General features: G+C 30.8%; 1 protein-coding gene and 2 long non-coding RNA genes across 4 annotated transcripts in view; 2 read left to right on the plus strand and 1 right to left on the minus strand.

The window, feature by feature from the left end:
- LOC145334150 (uncharacterized) overlaps positions 1-23,839 on the plus strand; it is a 481,948-nt gene that overhangs the window by 53,163 nt on the left and 404,946 nt on the right. The window lies entirely within an intron of this gene.
- LOC145333520 (uncharacterized) lies at positions 12,025-21,419 on the minus strand. The gene is made up of 13 exons (XR_013884525.1): positions 21,059-21,419; positions 20,557-20,650; positions 20,132-20,214; positions 19,871-19,921; positions 19,213-19,303; positions 18,632-18,697; positions 17,729-18,218; positions 17,199-17,276; positions 16,064-16,182; positions 15,498-15,553; positions 14,755-14,858; positions 12,452-12,536; positions 12,025-12,059 (listed from the first exon to the last, which is right to left on the minus strand). It is a non-coding gene; the product is annotated as an uncharacterized LOC145333520 (long non-coding RNA).
- Positions 12,452-21,868, plus strand: LOC145333521 (uncharacterized). The gene is made up of 3 exons (XR_013884526.1): positions 12,452-12,559; positions 19,832-19,951; positions 21,429-21,868. It is a non-coding gene; the product is annotated as an uncharacterized LOC145333521 (long non-coding RNA).

Consider the following 23,839-nt stretch of genomic DNA (forward strand, 5'->3'; position numbering starts at 1 on the left):
AGTAGAGCTTATAGACCAATGCTAGGCAGCCGCCAATTGTTAGACGGCATTGCTGCGGATTTTTATATTGGCGGCTGGGGCTGAACAATATTGAAATTTTTGTTTTTTTTTATTTTGTGGCTAATACTAGCAGCGACGAAGTGCGGTTGATTTGCGACTTGCGGTTGTTACTTTATCATATTTCGGCTGCCGAGTCATGGCTGACACAATTGGACACGAACTTTTTCCGCAGACCTTCACCCTTTCTTTGTCCAATGACTTCATACTGACGGGCCAGAAATAACGTTTTTGCCAGTAAAATAGCAGTTTTACAGATTTCTTTATTTATAACAATATGAGCACATCTTTCTAAACAGGTTGATGCCCAACATTCTGTTTCAATAATGATTATTTTTTTATGAAGCAGGGATCTTAAGGGATAAGACAATAGACGTAAATTCTATGTACTCTTATTAAATTAAACAAATTGAGATTAATTTGTTGATTAGGTAATGAGAAAAGCAACATATGAGAATACGTGTATATAAAGGTATTGGACCAGTATTAAGTTTAATGTACCTTCTCTCCCTGACTTTATGGAAGCTTAAATTTTCAACCTTAATTTTGAAAATTGAAATCCTTGACATTAGCAAAGTCTCAATAGTCTACTTTTACTTATAGGGACTTCAAAGATCCTTAACAAAACAGTTAATTTTTTTTATCTACCCCATCTGTAGATTATTATTATTGTTTGATAATTTTAACCATTAAAGTACCCAAAAGAGAGCATGTTTTTAACACTTTGGGTACCAATTTAATTTACAGTCTAATGTCCCCTCCCTCCCTGATGAAATGTTGGGGCCCTATTTCATGTACAAAGTTTCTAAATAAGGACAACTCACTTGACACACTAAAAAAAGTGTCTTGTGTATTAAATCATTTAAATATGGTGTTCATCCATACCTGCGAATGGTTTCTTCTTTTTTTAGTAGCGAAGCTACTCTATAATTCACTTTGTCCGCCAGTCCGCCAGTCAGTCCGTAACGCTATGGGGAAAATGGGATTTACTCAGCTCCTATAAAAGATAGAATGCTGAAATTTTTTGACAACATTCCTATTAATAAGGAGCACAATTAACTAAAATACATCAATGGCGGTCGGACCGCTTTTTAGCAGGTTTTAGGCTATTTTTGTATTTTTCACATTTTTCTCCATATCTTTGGTGTTTATGATCCGATTTCCAAAATTTTTTCAGTTATAGATATCAAAATTAAATTTCCTGTATTTTAAAGAAAACAACTATGACGGTCAGACTACCTTTAAACAGGTTTTAGGCTATTTTTGTATTTTTCACATTTTTCTCCATATCTTTGGTGTTTATGGTCCGATTTCCAAAAAAAATTTCAGTTACAGATATCAAAATTAAATTTCCTGTCGTTTAAAGAAAACAACCATGACAGTCAGACTACCTTTATGCAGGTTTTTGGCTATTTTTAATTTTTTCCTTATTTTTCCATTTCTCTTATGTACATGTCCGATTTTCCAAATTTGGTAAGTTAAGGAGATAAAAATTAAATTTCCTGTCGTTTTAAGAAAACAACCGTATTCCCATCCATGAATTTTGTGGCTTCGCTACTTATGGATGTTGTCATCCTTGTTAAATAGCGAAGTCAAATTATGTAGGTCTGTCTGTCTGTAACGCAATTTCGTTAACTAGCGCGCGCTTTCTTTCTATCAATCCATCTATCTAATAATAAATCTTTTAGTAATCGTTCCTAAAAGCAATTGGGTGCAATTTTACTTCCCCTTTTTTTATCTGAAGCGAATAGAAAATTATTTATACAGCACAAAACTGCTACTCATTATTTAATATTATTCGCTATATTCTGTTTTTTTTTGCAAACCTATAAATAAAATATCAAGTTGACATTTTGACAAGGAGTATTGTTTCCATAAGTAACGCAGCAAGATTGATACTTGAATTTAAATTGTCCCTCAACTTTTCTGACAGGCAAGAAGAACAGTAATCCTTATTTAAATTTAAATTATTGGTTGAAAAGTTTGGACACTGCTAGTTTGAACCTGCAACATATTAAGATTCGATAAAAGCGCCTAAAAACTTTGGATACAAGTCAATCCAATATCCCATACCTTCCCTAAGTAATAAGTCTCTTAAAAGGCTGAAAGATGTGCTTTACAAAGACTTACATAACACAGTAAATATTAAAGTTTAATTATAGCTTCGCTATTAAAAATGATTTGACTGACAGATCGGATTATCTTTTAAGGGCCATTCATTATTTGGAATTGAAACCATTAAAAAAATCACTAATCGACCAAACTTGCTTTTAATTATAATTCTTCAATGCTGCAATAAATTATCAATTAATATGCCCCCATCTAGCACGGATAATAATAAGAACTCTGTTAAACTGTGTTGCTGTAAATTTATCATTAAGCATCTCGGGGCTAACAAAACGGGTTTTAATATTATAATTTCTAAAAGCTGTCTATAATACGATGCTATTCATGATGTATGGCTGAGAACCGGTTTTAATCCAGCGGATATTAACCTGTATTTGTTTTATAGAATTATATATCATATCTTTTCATGGGAACGCCATAATCAACTGGCTGACATCATTAGAATAGTGTTACATGTTGGTAGATATAGAATTCTAGTAGTAATGCCTAAAATTCTACATTCCATAATATCGCATTCGTTGCCTTAAAAACTTGGTAGGTTGGGATAAACTAGCAGTGTCCAAACATTTAAACCAATATTTTTTGTAAATCATTGGGGATGTACATCAATTCATCGTCCATTGTCTTATTTCTTAATACAATATGCCCTGACTTACTATTTAATTTCAGAATACTGATTCATTATTGAAGAACTAAGATATCTGATTAAAAAATTCATTAGCAAATCAGAGGCGTGATTAATTTACTCAAAGGAGCATTTTAGCAGTTATTATGGCGTAGCAATTCTTTAGTTAAGTCCTATTTTATTTCATTGACACCTCCCTATCTTTTAAGGGAAATTGCGTACCAAGATATTTTTTGGGGTTGGGGACTTTTGCAATTTTTATAACTTCTTTATTAAACTAAAATAATCATGATTAAGTCAAAATGTGTTTGTTTTTTTGTAAGTTTACTATTATAAACACTTTTTTCACAGGATAAGACTAATTCAGAGGGTTGAGACGTTGATACCATTACAATTTACAGTCTAATGTCTTCTCCCACCCTGTGTTATATCAACTTTTAATTCCACTTGTGGACATATAGGTCCTTGTTTTTTAGACCAGTATACTAGTTGTTTGGGGCGTTGTTAATAAGCAGGTAATAATTACATTTATATTGCTTTAGATACTTGATATCTCTCTATATTATCAATATTAAATCATGGATGTTTAATAGTACCTAGAACAAGGATGACAACATCTTAAACAGTGGCTATTATTCTATTTCTACTCCCTGCGGGGGGCTCTAACCATGCGGGGCAATCGCCTACACCTAACTTTACCGAACCTTTCTACAGCTTTTGTGAAAATACAACGAAACCCGCAACTTTATTTCCTTCACATGACCCGAATGTTTATTATCTAAATCTAATTTAGAATTATTTTAATATATTGAATACGACATTAATGATATTAAAAGCGCAGCAATAACAAGCTAACAACTCACACACAAAAATACCCAAACAAGAACTGACCACAAAGTATTAATAATAGCAGCTAGTTTAACAAGACACTTTCTCTCTTTTCTTTTGTTATTATTTAAGAAGAAGAAAGCAAGATTTTTATCAACCCAAGCAAGCTCATGTTTAAAGCTCATTCAATTGTTAAAAAGTTTCTTTACATGGCTGTTTTTACAAAACATCAATTGGTAGCACAGAGCTGGATCTTCAAATCATTTTAGTGGTGAGCCAGATCGGGGTGAGCCGTATTTCAGCCAATCACAGCGCGGCATTTCATAAAATGCTGTGCTCTCATTGGTGGAAAGTTGGCTCACCCCGATCTGGCTCACCACTAAAATGATTTAAAGATCCAGCTCAGTATTAAATGATTTAAAAACAGACTTTTTAAGAATTCATTCATAATTATAATTATACCCCATTTCAAAGAAGTGCCTTCTATTTATGATTATACATTATAGAGTTGCTACAATTTATTGTTTGAAATCCATAGACCGATTCCTTCATAGTGGGCAGTGTGTATCCCCGCAGGTGTAGCCTGGCCAAGGAAAGGGCCATCCACAGAGGTTATTTTCGATCTATTTTTTTAAACAAGGATGACAACATCCATAAAAGCGAAGCTCTGAAATGGAAGGACAAACGAACATTAACACTTGTAGATTGTCAGAACTGAATTAGCAGAATATTAATGCATCAGTACAAACAATATTGTTTGTAAATTTGTTGCAAAACTGCATAAATAGATGATACTGTTTAAGGACATACTTACATTTTTGGGACTTGTTTATAGAGATGCTTTGCTTATAACATTGTACCTTGTTGTAATAGGAATCAGTTTTCAAAAAATCAGAAGAATCGTATAATTTTAACATACAAAAATTTGTTGTCAAAAAAGTTAAAAATCTACATGTTTCAAATGGACGTACGGACATTCTGGTATTGATTATAGAGTTGCTACGCTTTCTAAATTGTACCTAACTACTACAGGAATCATCATGCAAAGTTTGGAATCGATAGGACAATTCTAACCTGTTTAAATTAACGAAAAGAGCTAACTCTCTGTGACGGACGTACGGACGGACGGACCGACCCTAATTATAGAAAAGCTTTGCTTTTAAAAAGGGGGAAGGTTTTAGAGTTTCATATTCTTATTAGGGAAAGCCTCAAATCTTATAAAAATATGTTGTTTTGCATGAACAATATTTGTATACCCTGCGGACTAAAATTAAACCAAAACACTAGACACACAAAACTAAATATATATATAGTCAGGGATACGGGGATAGGGCAATGCAATGGATGTTAGAATAATGTTTTGTCTTTTGTAACTAAATTCATATTGAAGGGAATCGTCACTTTTCTTTTTCCGAACTCTATTTAAAGTAGATTGAACTTTTTTTAAACAAACTTTTTAGTTGACAAAATACTTTTTTTCAGATAAACTTTCCCTCTTCCTAGTGTTAATCTTATAGACAGATAAAAAAGTGTTTTATTATGAATACAGGATAAGACAAAATTATTCATGTCAAATTCTGCCTTTGTTGTTAAGTATTTGTGAGTAACATGAGACAGTAAATTATTCTGGTCCACAAAGTTTTGTTTAAAATATTCATTGTAATCATAACCTAGAGGCCTTTTTTATTAAATCTTGATTAAAGTGACCATACTTTTCCACCAAATAATTTTGATATACTAAAGGGGTAATTTTATGTATTTTATTTAGCGTTGAACATCTATCTATCGTCCATTGTCTTATCCCTTAAGAGCCTGGTTTTTACTTACTCATTTTCCTTAAAATTCTAGGTTTAAAAATCCACAGACAAAAACTATAAAACTTTACATGAAATATAAACTAAGTTTTTGAGTTTTGAAGATTGTTTATCAAGATTTAAAAGATAGGTAGATATTTATATAAGATAGATACACCTATGCCCTTTGTAGATTTTTGTGTTATACTTAAAAAGGGGGAGGTAGGTTGTGATAAAATTCCGTAAAAGTGTGAGTTTTAAGGCTAAAAAAGTAGTAGAACAATATAATATGTTAACTTAAAATTTTTTTTGTCTATTTTTCTTTTTGATAAGGAATACACATATTTAGTGAATATTATCGTTCTAACTACTGTTTTTAAGCCTAAGAAATCACACATTTACGGAATTTTAGCACAACCTACCTCCCCCTTATTAGATTGTTGCTATTTACTTCTATAAATAATTTTCCTTGTTTTCTACATCTTATATTGTGTATTTTTACAATTATTTGTTCTCCTACATAGTAATATGTAGGTAATATTTATGTGTGTGTGTGTGTGTGTATGTGTTGGTATATGTGTGTGTGAGAGAGTGTATGTTTGTATGTGTGTGTCACTATACTATGTCGCATCGAATCGATTTTTTAATAAAAAGGGATTTCTTTTACGGAATAAAACAATAGGTAAATAAAATCTTTTTTTTAGATAATAGCAAAAATTAAGTTTATTATATTCGTCCTGATAGACCTTAATCATGAAAGGTATGAAAAAAACATAGTTTTTATTTACATTTCCTTAAATAAAATCAAACTACAACAAGAATTATAAGCAAACGTTTACACAGGAATTAGAGGGATGGTTAAGTTACCGTCCATTGTCCCATCCTCTTATCCCGGAAATTTGTTGAAACAGTTGAATTATTTAAGATACAGCTGTTTTACTTATTCATAACTTAAGATCTTTTTTATTACAAAAATATCTACAAAAGAATTTTAGATATGTCATGTTATTTTTGTAGTAAAGCTTAATTCAATTTTTTCAAGTATCTTCTCTGTAAGGAATGTTAAAATTGCCCTATTAGCTTAAACCTTATATTAAATTCAATAATATAGCGTAGCACCTCTAGTCGACGCATCCATAATTAGCGCAGATACTCTATTATTAGCGTATATTCTTATGTTTGAATAGTTGAGCTTCGCATGTGTGGATGTTATCATCCTTGTTTATTTTATTGGCAACTAATATGAGGAATGTTTGGTTTTTATGTTTTTTTTTCTCAAACACTGACAAAAATTTTGCAATTTCAATCTATTGTAGTCATGTTTTTATAGTTAAACTTTTTATTGATATTATGCTACCTAAGTTAGAATTTTACAAAATTGGAAGGAAATAATACAATATACAATATTCTGGTATGAATTCGAATTTGATTAATTTCGCTTGACTAAAATTGGTTCTGAGCATTACTGAAAAATCATTTATCATGTTATAGCCAATTTTCTACAAAAAATAAAATAAAAATATTAGGAATAAACTTCTCTCTCCTGTTTGTGTGCTTTGTATTTGCTTTATGTTGCAATATTTCTTTAGGAATCACCATTTTCTCAAAATTGAATTGCTACACACACACACACATACATAAATATTGGTGTACACACGATATTGTAAATTACACTGGTACCCTATGGTAACTATTGGTACATCTTTTAAATCTTAATTGTTGGTTGAATTTTGCAATGTCCAAACTTTTCATCCAATAATTTTGATCTACAGAAGGAGATATTTGAATCTCAGCATTGGGGACGTACGTCGTACATCTATTATTTTTACTAAATTTATGGACAAAATTGTCCTTGCTTTAAGATTGTTATTAACGTTATTTCTAATTTTTTAGGTAAGCAAAGAAAATCAACTTTTGATAAGAAAAAGGCAAGGAATCTAAAGGGATAAGACAATGGCTGATAAAATGATGTACATCCTCAATGATGATACACAAAATCACCACTTCTGTATACATACATGCAGTAGTTGGGTTCTTGGAACCCAACTGGAACCCAACTTTTTTCCTCCTTATGAAGGGCCACCCTAGTAAAAGGAGGGGCCAACCTCCTCGCAAGGAGGGGCCAACTCAAAAAAAGGAGGGGCCACTCCCCTAAAAAGGAGGGGCCACCCCTCTAAAAAGAGGGGCCACCTCCCTAAAATGAAGGGCCAACCTCTTAAAGAGAGTAGCAATTTCTTTAATTTTAGTTCTTTATCCTATGATTCTTTATAAACAATCAAAATTATGTTCTCTTTTATGGTGATACCACCCTAAAAAAAGAGGGGCAAACCTCTTATTTTAGTTCTTTTTCCTATGATTCTTTATAGAATAATAACATTATGTTCTCTTTTATTGTGTTACCTTTCTAAAAAGGAGGGGCCACCCCCTAAAAGTAAGAGGTAATCACTATAAAGGAGGGGCCAACCTCTAAAAAAGAGGAGCAACCTCTTTAATTTTAGTTCTTTATACCATGAATAATTCTTTATTTACTTTTCAGTTCCTCAGTACCGTTAGGTGGCTCCTCTTCTTCTTATGGTCATATATCCTCTAGCATTTAATCAATTATGTAGAGCAAAATAATTTTGGGCGCTTCGCGCACACATCTAATACTATAAATCATTTTTGGCGCCAACAGAACTTATTTCAAATTCTATAAACTAATATTTTGCAACATTTACAAAACTAGGGTTTACAATCCGGAATCCGTCTAATTTTTGGACAATTATTAAGAATCCAAATCCGCAATCAGTTATTTTAAAAGCGGAATGTTAATTGTTAGGCTAAAATTAGCGTCTTGAGTTTTTTTTTGTCCAAATATATATTTTAAGGGGGGGGGGGGGCGAAAGTGACACTTTTTGTAAAAGTCAAAGGAACTCAACTAAAAAAAGAGTTACAGGTCTGACATTTTGCATGGCAGTTGCTTTATAGGGGTACAATATGGAACTGTGAAGAAACGGCGTCGCAACCGCCGAGAAAAGGCAAAAGGCGGGAAACGGCGGTTTTCGGCGGTTGCCCCGCCGTTTCTTCACAGTTCCTTATTTTACCCCTATAAAGCAACTGCCATGCAAAATCTCAGACCTGTAACTCTTTTTTTTAGTTGAGTTCCTTTGTTGACTTTTAGTTTTGGTTTCAAAAAGTGTCACTTTCGCCCCCCCCCCCCCCTTTTTTAACAAAGTTAGGTTAAGTTGAGTAAGGGTTATAAAAAAGCCATTGTAGGGTCTAGAAATAGGAGAAAAGCTGCTGTAAAAATATGAAAAAATTCAGCTTTAGATTTTTCCCAGCACCCTATAAAGATTTATTTTTAAAAAGGCCCTTGAAAATATTGCTATAATTCAAAATCCGGAATTGGACCTTAGACATAACATTCGAATTTTTAAACTTTTTGCAATGTAATTTGATGGAAAACTATTGATAGTACTACAAATGGTAATTTAATTTTTTAACTAACTTCTTTGTGGCAAAAAAATAAGGGCACTTCATACAAAATGTAACAAAGTCATACATTTGAATACACGAGATCTAAAGTTTCTAATCAGAATATGAGTATTTTTTTATCTTATGATGTCCAGCGAATCCCCCCTCCCCCTCCGCTGTAGGATTTGAGAGACTTAATAAAAACCATCTTTCTAGAAAGAACAGTTGTACCTAAATTTGCACCTTGAGTAATATTTTTAGTAGCGAAGCTACTCTATAATTCGCTTTGTCCGTCAGTCAGTCAGTCCGTAACGCTATGGGGGAAATGGGATTTACTCAGCTCGTACAAATGATAAAAGGCTGAAACTTTTTGACAACATTCCCATCATTAAGGAGCACAATTAACTATAAAACATCAATGGCGGTCAGACCACTTTTTAGCAGGTTTTAGGCTATTTTTATATTTTTTAGATTTTTCTCCATATCTTTGGTGTTTATGATCCGATATTCAAAATTTTTTCGGATATAGATATCAAAATTAAATTTCCCGTCGATTACAGGAAACAACCATGACAGTCCAACTGTCTTTTGCAGGTTTTAGGCTATTCTTATATTTTTCAGATTTTTCTCCATATCTTTGGTGTTTATGGTCCGATTTTCAAGATTTTTTCAGTTATAGATATCAAAATTAAATTTCCGGTAGTTTTAAGTAAACAATCGTGGCGGTCAAACTGCCTTTTTGCAGGTTTTTGGCTATTTTTATATGTTTTACATATTTCCCCATATCTTTATTGTTTTTGGTCCTATTTTCAAACTTTCAAACCAGTATCAAAATAATTTTTCTCATTGTTATGAGCATATTTTATGTAATTTACTTTGACTGTCGTCATCATACAAATAAACCAAGATTTTGTGTTTATTTTCTCCAATAAATTTATTCTTGATTTTTTTTAAAATTCACTTTAAATCTACTTGTATACGATTTTTGTGCTTCGCTACTTATGGATGTTGTCATCCTTGTTTAAATGTTTTTAAAAGCGAAGCTTTTCTATTATTATGGAAGGGTGGTCCGTAAGTAACGGTGAGCTCTTTGGGTTAATTTAAGCATGTTAAAATTTTTGTAAAAAGTAAGCTTTAAAACACTTACCTTATAACATAGCTTGTCCTTGTCCAAAATGCAACATCCAAGTAGTATCCTAAAAAAAATGTTTAATATTGTAACAAGGATAAAAAAGTTCAAAATCAACAAATTATTTATTCGTTTTTTTTATCACATCTTTAAATTTAAAAACCACAACCTTTTCCTTTATAATCAAACTTAAAATATTACAGGCCTTTAGTGGAAGAATGGTTGTCAGAATGAGATTGTTTTAAGCAGTCAATGAACTTGTCACACACCAGGGTTCATAACCCGGTGACTCATACACTTGTTAAGACAGAAAGAAAGTGAAAAAAGGGAAAGTTTTACCCTAAAAAGTGACAACCCCAATAAACAGTTATCCACAGATCAAAAACTAGACGTCTAGTATACCAAATTTCACCATGTTAGAAAGTGAAAATATCAGTGATTTAGACGTCTAAAACCAACAACCACAAAAGCTTAGACGTCTGATATGTGACAATCATAGCAACAGATAGCCAAGATGGCCATTAATTATGGTTAAAACCAGACGTCTAGGGGGCGCAACAAGCGTCCCCAAAAGTATAAAAGGAAGGGATTTCTGGAAATTCCTCACTCTTCTTACAACCATCAAACTTAAAGCATCTCACTTGTAGAACATAGTCCATAGAAAATTAATTCCAGATCTATAGAAATCCAGTAAGTTTTACTACAAAACTTTGGTTTAATTACCTTAATCATATCCAAGGATATTCCAAACACCAGTGGTTGAATTTGACTACCTGAAATAATTGACATTTGATAACAATTTCATTAAGCCAAAGGTTTAAGTAATATTAATTAAAGCCTCTGTAATTCTAACACTATTGGTTGATTTTAATCTTAAAAATCCGAAACGAAAGTTTAAGTAACATTTATTTAAGGCCTTAGTAATTCTAACACTATTGGTTGATTTTAATTTAAAATCCTAAACCAAAGTTTTAAGTAACATTTGTTTAAAGCCTCAATAAACATTTAACATCATTGATTGATTTAACAATTTAAATCCTAAGCCAAAGTTTGAAGTAACATTTATTTAAAGCCTCAGATAACATTTAACACCATTAATTGGTTATTTAATTTTAAATTTTAAACTAAGCATTAAGTAAAAGATTTGTTTTAAAAGCCTCATTAAAAGTCCGACGCTATTGATTGATTATCATTTTAAAATAAAGAAATAACTTTGAATAGTAATTAATACTTAAATAATTAATAATCCATTGAGATAGGTATACCTATCACGTCTGTAATTAAGTATTCATTAATTGATAATTCTTTGTGTTAAATAAGTTTTGTATACAATTTTGTTTGGTTTAATTCTGAATTATTGCAACTATTTTGAATTTAGATTGTACTGTCTTGTCCTTTAAGTCATAAGTATAACTCCACCTATTATATATCCAATATTATTAAATCTTGAATTGTTTTGTCTTGTAAAATTAGTCCATAAGTATTATTCCACCATTTATATAAATCTAATATCATTAAATCTTGAGATCTTGTAATTCAATTAAAATCTAATTAATATTTTGTGATTGTTTTGTGTTTAAATAAGTCTTGTAAAATAAAATTATAAAATAATAAGGAATTAGTTATTAATTGGTAAAACTCGTTTTGAAAACTACTCTATAATTTACCTAGCTCGAATAAAACACTGTCAAGGGAATTAGTGGCAAGCCGTTAAGAAAGGGAGAACCTTATCGGTTAGAATTGGGTTTCCTTGAGAGTCGGGACTAGGATTAACTACTTACTGAACCAACATTTAAAGGATTGCTTTGCAGGTTAGGAAGGCTGATACGTACGTCTTCTAATTTCAAAGGATAGATAGGTTAAAATCTGCTCTTTTGATAACGCAAGGTATAGAATAGCGGTAAACGCTATCATCACTCCTACAGGTGGTGCGACCGTCCTTTTGAATCTTAGATAGATAAGAATTATTAAGAAAATTTTTAATTAAGTTCTCTTACCTTATTTTTTCTATACGAACCCATAGCATTTTACCAAGAACATTGACTTCCTTGATATATACTTAATATTTTTGACAATCTATATCTTGTACAAGACAAAACAACTTCTCTATACTATCATATTACTATTTTTAATTGCGTCAATTGACACTAAAATAACAGCCAATAATTTAGTTTATAAACTTGAATTGGACAATTTAAAATCTGATAAAGCACTTGAAAATCTTGCTATTTTTTTAGATATAACTCAAAGGATACCTCTTATTTTTATTCTAATTGACATTATAACTTTAATTTGCTACTAATAAACTCTTTTCCAACTTTTTTCATAGTTCTCGAATTCTTTTCCTATCGGATTGTGTATTCTACACCATTAATAAGTATTTCTAAATTGCTGTGAAAAACTTTCTGTGATAATAACTCTTAGTAATATTAAGGAAACCTGTGATTTCTGACGGATCCGGTATATAACACCACAACATCAACAGAGAAGAGTCCCGTCAAAACAGCGATCTTTGGTCTTCTACCTGAAAAACATTCAAAATTTTAGGTAAGTGTATTGCCTTATCTTTTATTATTTTCGTATCCTTATTAGGTTTAGTAGCTTTATCTATTTTTAATATACAATTGTTAAAAAGTTTTGCTGAATTTATAAATCAATTTTTCTCAACTTTTGAAAATATTATAAAACTAATTAAGTCAAAATATGACAAGCATCTTTAAAAGAAGCGAAAAATCCCCCTCGAGACCTACGTCACAGGCGGGGTCAATCATAATGGAATCTCAAAATACAGATAATAATTTAATAAATGATGATCATCATAATAATCTAATTACTGAAAATGTGGCAAAAACATTACAAGACCCTATCGGTCGATTACTTTTAAACCTAGCTAGCACTTCAATTGCTTTGAGTAAAAAATCTGACATTCCTGCTCCAAATCTTGATATAGAAGACATAAGTAATGATTATCAAGAACATTTACAACAAAATAAAAAACGCATTGAAAAAGAAATCAGAGAAGAAAAATTAAAATTAGATCACTTAATAAAAAATTATACAGCGGATAAAAAATTTACAACCATGGAAACTATAGTGGCCCCATCAAAATATTCTCCTACAGATATCTTAACTCATGATGAGTATAAAAGAAACTTAGCTCATAATCTATTTCCAAAAAAACAATTCAACACTAAAAGTCCTTCCTCTCCTTCCATTGCTGAACATTTAACAAATCTTAACGAGTTTCAGGAGGACATGTGTTTATCAGAGGCTGAATTTAAAAGATTCCTACAAAAAAGTTTTACAAATGAACCTTATCAGTTTATATCTGATCAAATAAGCTCAAAATTGCCTATTAGCGATATCTATTCAAACCTGTTAAAAAAATATGATACTCGCATAAATCCATTCCAAGCTAGAGATAAATTATTACAATATAATCCTCCCCCTAATTCAACTTTATCAAGTATTGAATCAGACATTCTTGAATTAGGGAACCGTGCGGCACTTATTCATGATGAAACCTCCAGAAATTCATGCTTTAATGCTGAAGTCATAAGTGCTTTAAAGAAAGCATTGCCCCGCCAATGCTCAGAATACGTACTTAAAGCTGAAAAAGAGTGCAATGCTTACTACGGCCGTAACGCATCTTTTGCTGAATTTAGTACTTCATTAAAAGTTTATTCTGACCTCATAGATCTAGAATTAGAAAAACTTTATGCTAGCAAACCAATGAAGTCTATACATTTCAGCAAATACAATACACCTAGACACTCTGTAAATGCTTTAAATTTTGATGAAAATCGTAGATCTACGTATAATAACAATAATCATGCAAAATCTAGCTATAATAATTATAGAAATAATAGGCACTTCATCAATAATCTCGATATAGAAGATAATTATATATTTTATAATAATGGATCCAATTTCTCTAATTATAACAGGAGCTATATAAATTCATTAGATATTGGCGGGACGCCCCAATACTCTAGAAATTATTCAAATAACTCCAATAATAATAATAAAAATCATTATAATAATCAATCTTCTTATATAAATAGAAAGCCACAATATAATCCTGGTCAAAGTTACCAAAGAAATAATAATAGCAACAGAAATAACATTAATAATTACAGGAATAATAATAATTATAAAAATAATAATAATATAAACAATGCTAGCTATAGTAAACAGCCTCATAACCAATATAAAAATGGCCAATATAATCCGCAAAATTTTTCTAAACGTCTTAGAGACCAATTCTTCGATAATTTTGGTTCTCACAAATATCACCACAATAAACCTGTAGAAGAATATAAAAATAAAATTAATTGCCCTCTATGCGGTGATTCTGGGCATGAATCAACTAGATGCAGACAAATGCGTTTAGATAATGGTAAATTAAAAGTTCAGCCACCAACAAATGTACCTTGCACCATCTGCCTTAAAGCAACAAAAAATGAAATGAAACTTCTCCACCCTGAACACTTATGTTTTCGCAGACCCGCTTTTATTCAAGCTAAAAGGGAAGGAAAACACAGGGATTATGATATGAGAGTAGTGAATCAAGAATATAGAAATCGAATTAAATCACAATAGCAACTAAATGTGATTTCTTTAAACACCCTAAAATCTGACAAGCACCAACTTATTTTTATGGATCTAAAACCTACATATGGACGGAAACTATATATACCAATGTTAATACATCTAACTAATAATGACTATAGATCATGTACCTCTATGCTGGATACAGGTGCTGATTTATCTATTTGTTCTTTTTCTTATTTAAAAGATTTGTTTCCATACTTTGATGATGATGAATGGGATGACATGATTCAACCTACAAATATTAGTTTAAAGTCTTACACGGGTCACAAAATACCTTTATTAGGAACGATCGATTTTAAAGTTAAATTTGATTATAAAGATAAGCCACAAATTATTAAACTGTACATTGTTAAATTCCAAGATAGATTTCAATGCAAACACCCAGTTATTTTATCATTAACAGATTTTCTTAATTTAAACTTAATTATTAAAAGTCTTAAAGCCGATAATTACATGCAACCAATAGTATACAAATCAAATGATTTAGAACAAGAAATTCCTAGCTACTTTGATACTGATGAAAATTTAAATTTAGCTCATGCTTTTCTAAATGATTTTAAACCTAAAGAAATAACAGAAATCTATTTTCAATTATCCCCAGCTTCAAAATTTTTAGAAAACGATCACGTGATTATAAGTCAGGACCACATTCCTTACTCTCAGCATTATAATATTAAAATTTTTCCTTCAACTAGTTTTGTTCAAAGATACAGAAATAAAATGTCTGTAATAGCAAAAGTTCAAAATGTAGGACCTATGACTTATAATGGCGCAATCCAGGGATATGTAGATTTTATTGAACAAAGCCAGGAACTTACTGTTATAAATCATATTTCCATAAATTCTTACATTGAGAATAAAATTAACTTACTGCATGAAGTCTCTTTCCTTGACAGTTCAATCACTCCAATAGGTGAAATCACTCTTCTAAAAAATATAGATGATAAAACTAAGACCGCAAACATAGATCAAAATATTTTTAATTTAGATTTTAACTTTGCAGAAGATTTTATAGGTAACCCAGATGCAGTTAATAATGACGTTAAAGATCCAAAATATAGCTTGTCAGAAGAAAGGGATAGGGTAGAGGAATCACCTATTACATTAACTAAAGAACAGGAAGATTCTTTCCTTGATGATAATGAAACAATACAATTAGGCTTTAAGCCAAACACTAAAGATATTGTACCTGAAGACCTACAACCCTCAGGTTTTTCAATTCCTTCAAATTATTACGAAAATGCATCAGACATTATATTAGAAAACAATTATGATGCTGAACACTGGCCATATATAAAAGACATTTTTATTGATAAATATCCACAAATAATCTCACTACACTCTCTGGACGCAGGTAAAATCAGCGACACTCTTGGTTTTTATAAAATTACACTTAAACCACATGTCTCTCTTCCAAAAACCAGAAAATGTTATTACCTGGCTCCAATGGAACTGGCACAGTTAAGAGAAATTCTTCGAATTCTTGAAAAACTTGGCATTGTCAGCAAAGCCAGCACATCAGGTTCGGAACTCAGTCAGTTTGCCAGTCCTTGTTTCTTAATTGCAAAATCAAATAAAGCTCAGACAGCAAGATTAGTTGTCAATTACAAACTACTTAACGAGCTTATAACCATAGAGCCTCCACTCATACCTACGGTTAGCTCAATCCTTAATAAATTAAGAGATGCTTCCTTTTACAGTGTCATAGACCTAAAAAATGCATTTAATTCCATAAGCATACATCCAGACTGCCGCAAGTACACCCAATTCGCAACACAAATTGGAGCCTATCAAATGAATTCACTATGCACAGGATTGGCCAGCTCTCCATCTATATTGGCTCGTTTCACAGATATGATCATTAATCATGTTCCTAGTAGAGATAAAAATAATACAATAATCTTCGATGACAATGGTTATCCTCTCATGTTGCCAGATTACCTGGATTTCTGTGACACCTACTACGACGACATTGTTGTCTTCACACCTGCAAAAGATACTTATGAGGAAAGTGTTAAATTTCATTTTCAATGCATAGAAAAATTAGTTTCTCGCTTAGCTTTTCACAAATGTAAAATCTCCATAGAAAAAGCATCATTTTGTAAAAGCAAAATCAACATTTTGGGATGGTATGTGTGCAACAACTTTATACAAGCCGACCCCAAAAGGGTCGAAAAAGTGTTGCAAGCACCCATGCCAAAATCTAAAGAATGTCTGCAATCATATTTAGGTATGTTAAATTCCTTCAGAACAGTTTGTGGATTTGACGTATTTAAAGACATAAAACACATAACAGTACTCACAAGCGATAAAACAAAATTCATTATGAAAGATTCACATAAAAAAGTAATTATGGATTTAAATAAAACCTTATCATCAGCTCCATTGTACTCAAAAATTGTACAACCTGGAGTTCCCAAAATTCTTATGACAGATGCCGCCAGCGCATCAGGTTCTCAGTATAGCTGCGTCCTAGCACAAATTATTCCAGCAAAATTCCCAAAATTAAAAGTCCCAGAATACATCAACATGGACGATAAAACACACAGAATAATTTATGATTTAAAATTACCTTATAAACCTATCTTTTATCCAAGAGCAGACCAATCTCACAAAGCATTCATGGCAGACTTAAAAACATCTCAACCACCTAAACATGAATATCTATTAGATAAAACTTTAGGATATGGTGAAAATGTAAAAAACTCTTTTAGTCATAGTCTCAAGTTATTACTAAAAGTCTCAAATTGCCCTACGGAATTCAATACAATTTGTAAGAAAATGGTGACCTATATTAGGGACCACATCCTCCACCCGCAGATATTAGAAAACACATACATGTCAAACCGTCATATGATGAAAGATTTCATTAAAAATATGGAAAACGGAGAAATTTCCATAGACAAAGATTTAAATGTTTTTGATGCTCTAGCACGTGTACTATACAAATCAGTAATAATAATAAACTCAACAGATAAATTCAATAACCAAAAACAAATTATCTTTAATGCACCTAAACTTAAAAGTGCAGCACCCCTCATTTTCCTACTTTATGAATCAAAAGACACCCTAATTGTAAGACCAGCAATAAATATTTCTTACCCAGAATATCAGCTCAGCAAACACAGAGGAACTTTTGAAATTATCTGCTATCACACAAAGTCTATACCTGAAACAGTAGAAAGTAATGCTATATATACTCTAGAACTTAATGCACTTCTAGATGCCTTACATGCTACGGAGCACCTTCGAGGCTTCGACCCAACTCTAGCATTATGTGATAATAAAACAGTCCTCTGGATGTATAATGAAGGAGTCACAAAATCATGTAGAAAAATGAAACGATGGGGATTAATTATTAAACATGACCATAAAACTGTCACACTTGCATTTTTAAGTTCAAAAAACAACCCAGCAGATTATCTAAGCAGAAAATTTCAAATCCCAAAACATGAAAGAGTAAAAATACAATTACCTCTGTACGTGAAGGACAGCTTAGATGACAATATGCCTGCTGAGGAGATGTCCATTGGCGACTGGGCCAAATGGGTAGTACAACATCCACAGTTTGTTGAGTACAAAGATCCAAAACCTGAAAAATCATTATCAGTCAACAACATTACAGCATACTCCATTCCTGAAGTACATATTAACCTCTTATCTCAAATCTCTAGAGAAAAATTTGAAAAAGATTTTAAAGAGACAAAACTCAGCAAAAAAGTCTTAGGCTCTAGTCTTTCATACAATAAAATAATTGAAAATTTAACTTCAATCTTTCAACCATTGAAAGATTTAGAAAAAATTCTAACCACTCAAAGAATTATTGATGAACAAAAATTAGAATACAAAGACATTTACATCCAAGCATTAACGGAAGACACTTATGTACATAACAATAATAAATACAAAATTAAAAATGCACTTTTATATTACATTGACAAAGATGACATTCCAAAACTCTATATTCCTTCTAAGCTATTATATGCATATATAGCTTCTGCTCACCTGGCTACGAACCATTCTGGCAAAGATAAAATGATTCTTAATCTCCAAAATTATTTTCATCCTCGCCTAAAAGAATATGTTGATAAATTTACAAAAACTTGTTATGCATGTCAGCTTGTAAATCAGTACTCTAAAAATGAAAAATTAGGATTCTATCCAATCAGTGACCAGGCAGGTGAAATTTTACACATGGACCTAATAGAAAGTCTTCCTAGTAGTAGTGGATTTGTGCATATACTGATTGTAAAATGTCCAGCTACAAATTTCATAAATTGTTTCCCCGTAGTCAATAAGACAAGCGAGGAATTCTTACATATTTTTCAAAATTACATTTTTCAATTTTGGCACCCAAAAAGCATACTTGCTGACAACGCCCCATTCTTTGTATCAAAAAAGACAATCTCAACTTTAGCTTTCTTAAAATGTAGAATGTTTTATTCCTCAGCCTTCTCAGGATTTAGCCATGGAGGGATAGAAAGATACGTGGGGTTGTTTAAAACATATTTCAAAAAAGTCTTGGCAATTAGTCCGTCATTCAATTGGAGTTTCCTCTGCTGCTCTGTCAGTCTATTGCATAATACCTCAAAAATTCACAAAACAGGCTACTCTCCAGCTGAACTTATCTTCGGACCAGGTGTACATTTGTCAGAAAATCCGCTTCTATCAGACAACCTACCTAAAATACATCCAAATGCTCATATCCACATTGACCAAATAAAAGAAAAACATAACTTTCTACAAAAAATATGGAAAGAAGCACAATTAAAAATTGAAAAAGTTAATGTAGATAGAACAACATACAAAAATAAAAATAGAATCACCAGAGATTATAAAATTGGAGACATTGTATTTGTAAAAGATCAATCCAAAGTCTTAGGTAATACACGACCGTTAAAAACAACTTATTATCAAACACCTTTTGTTATTGTTCAACTCCCTGAAAAAGCTGTAGTAGTAAAAGCTATATCTAATTTAAATAATAAACAATTAAGAAGAAACAGGAATGAGATAAAAAAATACATTCCTTCAGACCCCCTATTTGACCCCCTCCCCCCTTCTGTTAAAAATATTTGCCTAAAACAGTATGAGGATATAAATAAAGAAGAATTAGATAATCTTTTATCATCAGATAATATAGTTCTTGAAGAAATATTTAACACACCTGAGGAAATTATTGACGACGAAATTGCAATTGTTAAGGAACTTGAGAACGGAGTTGTCCCCATAGAGCCCGTTGACCTACCTGAAGACCACAACGACGAAGACAAACAGATTGTAACAAGATCAGCCCTTAAAAAAGCACAAAATCAGAATAAAAAGGTAAATTTTAATTCAAAAGTTGATATTAAGATTTTTGATTCATAATGCTATTAAAATATCTATTAATATTAATCCTTCCATCGTCAATATTTTCTTTGCAATTTTTCTTAATCGACACTATTACTACTAATATGTATGATTATAAATTTGAAACAATTATAAAACTTGAATGTAAATTACCTGATATTAACAAAATTAATACAACAGTATTCAGTATTTATGATCAAGCAAATACAAAATTCCCATTGCCTGCAAGTAACGACCTACAATATAACACGCTAATAACAAATGAGTATTATGTACATTTATCATTAGTAAATACTCAGATACAAAAAATTATGGAAATAAACAAAAAATTTACTGAATTACAGCAATATTACACACAAGAGGTTCCATCGCCTTATCACCAATCTGGTAAATTTGAAGTATCTGAGAAATTTTTAAATGATACCCTTAATGCATTAAACTATTTAAATGCGGTCACAAAAGTAACATTTGATAAATATACTACTTGGGACGCTTTTAAAGCCAACCATCAATCCTTTTCATCAATTATTATCCAATTTCGATTTATACAAGAAACACTAAGTTATTTATTTACTAACCTGGACTCACATTATGAAGCCATAAAACAAGCCAAACAAAACATAATCACAGATCGCTTGGCCTCTGCCATCTCGACTTTTGAATACAACACACCTAAAACAGACATTAAAATAATTGATTCATTTATTAAGGATGGTATACCTACGTATTATATTAAAAAGATTGAATATCACAACCAAAAAACAGGAAACAAACTACTTCCTGTATATTATAATAATTTTGGTTTAGAAGAAGGTTATCTTTTTGATCCTTCAATACATAAATATATTAAGCCATCAGATAAATCTTTATCTTATAAACAAAGGATTAATCTTAATAAATGTCTAACAGCCTTAAACTCAGAAAATTTTAATGATACATTAAAATTTTGTGAATTTCAATATAACCCATCAATTACCTTTACACCAACAAATGAAGGAGTTTTACTACATAAAGCCAGCCAATTAACTATTAATGCTATAAATAATCAATTAAATGTTGATTTAGCTCAATCAGACTTACCTGCACATATAACTTTTGATGGTAATTTATCATTCATAGACATGGAGATTGGTTTAGTATCCTTCAAGCGTAACTCAGCAATAGATGTCGAGGAATCTACATTTTCTCACAATAGAATAGATTACATGACAGATTATTTAAGAAAAAAAGAAGATAAAGTTAAAAATAATCTGACATTTCCTGAATATGTTGAAGATAATTACGTAGGCATATTAATTGATATTTCAGCTGTAGGATTAGTAGTTATTCTCGTAGCCATAGTGCAAAAACTTTTCTTAAAATCTACACGTCATTGTAAAAGAGTTCCAAGGGAAAATAGCATTATTAAAATGGTAAGAAAAAATCATGCATAATTCTTTTTTTGTTTCAGATGTATAACATATCCAGCACCATCAGAAACAATATATTGAACGTGGACGAAATAATAGACAGATCCTTATTAAAATTTAAACACCTTACGCCAGCTGAAAAAGATCTTTTTAGAGATAGAATCTTAAAACCTAATCTAGAGATCATTATAAAACATAAAGACCTCATTTTTATTTCTAATTTATGTAATGCCGCTATTATCTATAAACAGCTAAATCCTACAATAAATTTTGCACCTAGAGTGCTTAATTTCATCCTCCGAAATCATCTGCCTTATTTCTACTATGTATTTTACATATTCTTTGATGCTATGTCTATTTCAGAACGTAAAAAATTCGGATTTGACATCAATCTTTATAGCGACACATTTTTTAGAAATACGACAAATGATACTATTTAAATTACAATTTTGTTTGTGTATTTATTAATATAATTATTGTACATTATTTCTGTTATATTTTTTTTTAACCTTTATCGATTCCAACCAATTCAAACTAATCATATGAGTGAATCTAAGCTATATACTACACACTTTCATAATTCAATGCATCTAAGCATATTTCTATTGAATTACATTACTTAATATCCGCCATATTAATTAATTAACTAATTTAAGTCCCAAGCATCAATTTATAATTAACCCTTCCTAATAATAAGTATAATTAATCTAATCTCGAAATCGATTCACCCTAATTATTGTATAATATGGTTTTAACAATTACTGTGTAAATACCCCCCCATACTGGAATCGACCCATTCTAATTTAGCCTAAGCTATATAGAACACGCTTAATCTTTTTCTAATATACATAAACACGTTTCCGCGTCTAGCAAATAATTTTCTCCTTTCGTACCTAATAATATTCTTTTTATATATATATACGTGAAATTAAACCTTTAATCATCTTATTAACTATCTATTTAATTGTAACACTGCCTTTTTTATTTTTTCGTTAAATAAAATCTCTGACCTAATCTTTATTTTTTTTACTAAGCAATATAAAACACGCTTTGCATTAAACCTTCAAACGCTCATTTATTTATTTTATCAAAGTAACGAACAATTCGAATTAACTTCTCACCTGTATATTAATCTCATTGTTAAGGATTATGAAGCATTTTTTAACTTATAATTCTACAAAATAAAAGTTAAACCTTCTATTCTTACCTAATAATTTCATTAATCGCATTATTACCTATTTTTATTAAATACTAAGCATTATAGAACACGCAATTCTAACCGATCTCATCTAAGGAGTGCTCTATTATCCATACCTTTAAGCCGTTTATAATTCCATGTTAAAATCGATCCAATATTTACATATAAGATAAATTCCATACCATTAAGAATTTTTTTTCTAATCTAAGCTTTATAGAACATTTTTGCAAACAAATATTCAATAACGGTTAACTTATTTCCATCCTGTAATCCAAATTTCTAGTCCTCCTTGATTGCTAACATAAATCTTCAGATATTTGGCCAACGGTTTCTCTACATCTATTTTCGGCAGATGAAAACTTCTTGTCAATTTTCTTACCAAATATTTACCGCATAAATCTTACAACCTACCATTTAAATTAATGTTTATAACCATAAAGATAACGAAATCTCAATATTTATCTAAATATCTTAATACCACCCCATAAATTTTATAACCCCCTCCCCTCCGCACAAGCTTATTGTATCCTCGTGCCATAAATCTTTTTTGGTCCACTAAACACACAAGTTAAATTGCCCCTACTTATTTCTAACCAAAATTTTACAATGTATTTTTCACCCATTGTATTCAAACTAACCTGCTCCTACTCAATAAACTTAATCTTACTTTCAACCACATAATAGTACAAATTTTAGAATTATATTCGAAATAAATACAACTTTTTTTTAATCTTAATCAAAATAACTAGGTATTACGTTTTAAATTGGTTTATCATAACACCTTTTCTTTTCATAAAATCAGTTTTTTTTACGAGATCTTAAAAGCAGATTTACTTTAAAATTTATGTATCGGAAATATACAACTAGGTATTATCAAATTAAGAAAAAAGACGCAATCGATTAATCGTCTTTATCTTTTAAAACGACCATTTAAAGATTAATATTTTAATTAGATTTGAAAACATTCAACCTTTATGATCTTTTAAAATAAATTCTGACCTCGAAATTTCCGTAAATTTAAAACAATTTTTATTCCAAGGAAGTGAAAAATTTTTTAAAACATTTTTCTTTCACTAAAACTAGTTCCAATCTTTCCGAAACATTTATAAAGAATCAAACAATATTCATAAGAAAACATTCACCTCGAAATTATTTTAATACACTCACTTGTTTAATTCTTTATCAAATTTTAATTTATTAATTTATAGATATAATAAGAAAAGAAAACGTGAGATTTATAAACCACTTTTATTT

This window comes from Acartia tonsa, chromosome 12, assembly GCF_053477335.1.
Source record: "Acartia tonsa isolate MP-2025a chromosome 12, ASM5347733v1, whole genome shotgun sequence".
Lineage (NCBI taxonomy): Eukaryota > Metazoa > Arthropoda > Copepoda > Calanoida > Acartiidae > Acartia > Acartia tonsa.